This window comes from Acinonyx jubatus, chromosome C1 (assembly GCF_027475565.1).
Source record: "Acinonyx jubatus isolate Ajub_Pintada_27869175 chromosome C1, VMU_Ajub_asm_v1.0, whole genome shotgun sequence".
Lineage (NCBI taxonomy): Eukaryota > Metazoa > Chordata > Mammalia > Carnivora > Felidae > Acinonyx > Acinonyx jubatus.
Window position 1 is genome coordinate 86,119,106 of NC_069381.1, and position 3,839 is coordinate 86,122,944.

General features: G+C 40.8%; 1 pseudogene; it reads right to left on the reverse strand.

Moving 5' to 3' along the window:
* Positions 1–1,986: 1,986 nt before the first annotated feature.
* LOC106976383 (tubulin alpha-1A chain-like) lies at positions 1,987–3,530 on the reverse strand (annotated as a pseudogene).
* Positions 3,531–3,839: the final 309 nt, after the last annotated feature.

The window sequence follows — 3,839 nt, forward strand, 5'->3', positions numbered from 1 at the left end:
AAGCTGAAAGGACTCCGTTTTAGAAAGGCTCCATTTCTGCTCTTTTCCTGCTAGGCCCTATTTACTTGTGTTCTAGTTTTTACCTTATATCTGAGTAAAGACCAAAGAAGCTATGTTCCAAGTCCAAGGGGGAAGTAATAAAGTTAATCATTCTCTGAGTTTTGTCTTAAGCCCCCAAATACCTGGTAATATCTAAGAGCTGGATCCCAAACACATTCCAGGACATTAGCTTTGAACAAACCTGGCATCAATACCCCCTACCTTCAGTGATTTATTGAATAACACCTATTGTTCACCTGACACTTGCCTTTGATTAGACCCTACTCTGGATTTCTGGAGAAACATGTAACCTAGAACTCTTTCCAATATATTCGCTAACCCCAAGCGATGGGGCGACTCCTTCTTCCCAAACACTCTACCGGCTATTCTCGGTCATCCACACTATTCAGTAAACTCTGCTTTCACTTCCTCTGGCTTGTATTTGATTTCTGTCCTGCGAGAAGCCAAGGACCCTCTTGGCCGGTCCTGCGGGACCGCCCCTCTGCGTTCTTGGACCAGTCTGCTTGCATCAAATTCATGTAGTTTTGCAGACTGTATATTTTACAAGGCACCTAGGTTGGGGGGATGGGTGGTGATGCAGAGGAATGAAGCCATGCTTCTTTTTGATAAAAAGAATTACCTGTAGGTTGAGATAGGCCTTGAACAACTTCTTTTTACTGGTCTATATGTTCTTCTGTTCCTTTTCTTAAATAATCTATTGCCAGAAACAATTGGGTTGAATGGAAAGGCATTACTCTTAGCATGAACGCTTTTGCAGGAAGGCTCCATCAAAAGTCTTAGGGTAGATTTATTATAATTCAAGTGAAAAAGGTCATGTTCTTAAAAATAATGCATATTATCATATATAAAATGTTAACAAGTTTTCTTGTGTTTGTAGCAAATAATTTTATTTTAAAAAAACGTTTGTTAAAATATGCATTTTGATATCCCGCAATGTATAGTAAAACCAATTATTTCAATTTCAATTTCAATTATCTGAAATTGTTTCAAAAATATATTTCAATTATTACTCAGCACATCTTATCACTGTCAAACTATATGATTAGGGGGCGCCTGGGTGGCTCAGTTGGTTAAGCGTCCGACTTCGGCTCAGGTCATGATCTCACGGTCCATGAATTAAAGCCCCGCGTCGGGCTCAGTGCTGACAGCTCAGAGCCTGGAGCCCGTTTCAGATTCTGTGTCTCCCTCTCTCTCTGCCCCTCCCCTGTTCATGCTCTGTCTCTCTCTGTCTCAAAAATAAATAAACGTTAAAAAAAATTAAAAAAAAAACTATATGATTAAGACAACTATAGTCTAGATAATCACAGACGATTGTAATTGTTTCATTGGGTTATAAATACTTATGAAATTTACATCTTATATTCACTCTTAAAATATAGATCTTCCCTACCAGTAGCCTAGCTAACAAATTTCACATACAATAGATTTTTCTTGTAACTTTTTTTATATTGATGAAACAACCCGATCTTTACCTATATATTTATACAGACATATTCCCAAATCTTTCTTCTTTTACCAGTCAGAACTGCCATTCATACCATTTCCTGTTATGCATTCCACCCAAGATAGGCCATTCCATCTGTTGATTCACAGAACTTGCTTTGTCTCATGTGACTCTACAACCTAAGAAACTTGTACAGACAACCTTTAAGACATCCTTCTACTATGCAGTAGGGACAACTACAGAAGGTATTCAGAGTTAGTGTGCACTCATGGTTTGCATGGTCTGTTTTGATTTGTTTGTTTATTGTTGATGTTTCTTGGAGAGAGAAACAAACACAGCATAAAAGTAGAAAATAAAACCAAGGCTCATTTTTCTCCATCTGAAGGTACAAATGCTAATTTTTGCCATTTACACTTTTAATCTAATTTTTGAAAAACAAAAACAGCACAAATATATTAAATTCCATTTAATCAGTTCTCAAAGGCAATTGACATTTTGAGTTTGTATTTTCTGGTTTTTAACCCTTTTTTTTTCATTTGAGACATTTATTCAAACCCATCAGAGAAATGGACAGCTTATGTCTGTAACAAAGCATCATGTCTTAAAGCTTAGGTTCGTAATTGTATAAGAGAGTATATACTGCTACCTACAAACTAACTCATCACAGCACGTTTCAATGTTTAAAACAGAATAGGCTTCCCTGCAAAAGCAGCACCTTTGTGACATTTTTAACTTTAGTATTCCTGTTCTTCTTCTTCATCCTCTCCTTCAACAGAATCCACACCAACCTCTTCATAATCCTTCTCAAGGGCAGCCATGTCTTCACGGGCCTCAGAAAACTGTCCTTTCCCCATGCCCTCACCCACATACCAGTGAACAAAGGCTCACTGGGCACACATCAGGTCAAACCTGTGGTCCAGGGGAGCCCAGGTCTCAGCAATGGCTGTGGTGGTGCTCAGCGTACACACATCTCACTGTACTTTGACCAGGTCTCCACTAGGTACCACAGTGGGATGCTGGTAATTAGCCAGTGGGATGCTGGCTCCAACTGTGAAGCCGATGGGGCACTAGCCCACAAACTGGATGGTACGCCTGGTCCTGATGGTAGCAATGGCAGTGTTGACATCTTTGGGAACCACATCACCACAGTACAACAGGCAGAAAGCCATGTATTTATCATGGTAAGGGTCGTATTTCACCATTTGGTTGTTTGTCTCAAAGCGTGCCTTGGTGATCTCTACTACATAAAGCTGTTTGTGGTAGGCTTTCTCAGCAGAGATGACAGGAGCATATGTGACCAGAGGGAAGCAGATGTGGGGATAGGGTACCAAGTTGGTCTGGAGTTCTATCCGAAAACATTTTGGGCTCCATCAAATCTGAGGGAAGCAGTGACGGAGGACACAATTTGACATGTTATCTTATTCAGGTTAGTGTAGATTGGGCATTCAGTGAGGTTTCTACCACAGATATCATACATGGCTTCATTGTCTCCAGTGAAGGCAAAATCAGAGTGCTCCAGCCTGGTGTGAGTAGTGAGAATGGAGTGGTAGGACTCAACTACAGCTGTGAAAACCTGGGGGGCTGACTAAATGGAAAACTCCAGCTAGGACTTGTCACAATCGACAAGAAAGATGTTCCATTACCAGGGAGGTGAACCCAGGACCAAATCTCCCTCCATGGCCATGGAAAACCAAGAAGTCCTGGAGACCTTGTGCACTGGTCAGCCATTTCCAAATTCATTCCAAGACATTGTCAATGATCTCATTGCCAATGGTGTAGCGCCCTTGGGCATAGTTGTTGGCTGTATCTTACTTGCCTGTCATGAGCTGCTCAGGGTGGAAAAGCTGATGATAGGTGCCAGTGCGAACTTCATCAATGACTGTGGGTTCCAGGTCTACAAACACTGCATTGAACACATGCTTGCCAACACCTGTTTTACTGAAGAAGGTATTAAAAGAGTCATCTTCTCTGCCACTGGTATTGTCACTTGGCATCTGACCATCAGACTCATGCCGTGTTCCAGGCAATAAAGCTCCCAATAGGCATTGCCAATCTGGACACCAGCCTGGCCAACATGGATGGAGATGATTCACACATGGTTGCTGTTTTGTGGCTGCCAAGCAGATGGCAGAGAAGAAGAGACATTGTTACAGTGGTCGATATAATATAAACTGTTTTCTTTAACTTAGGATATGTAATACATATATAGAAGAGTGTAAAATAAAACTGCACTTAAATGCATTATTACAAAGTGAACACTGTGTAAACATCTCCCAGGTCAATATATTAACATTGTTAGAATCTCAGAAATTATTCCCAACTGTCCCTTGCCCAT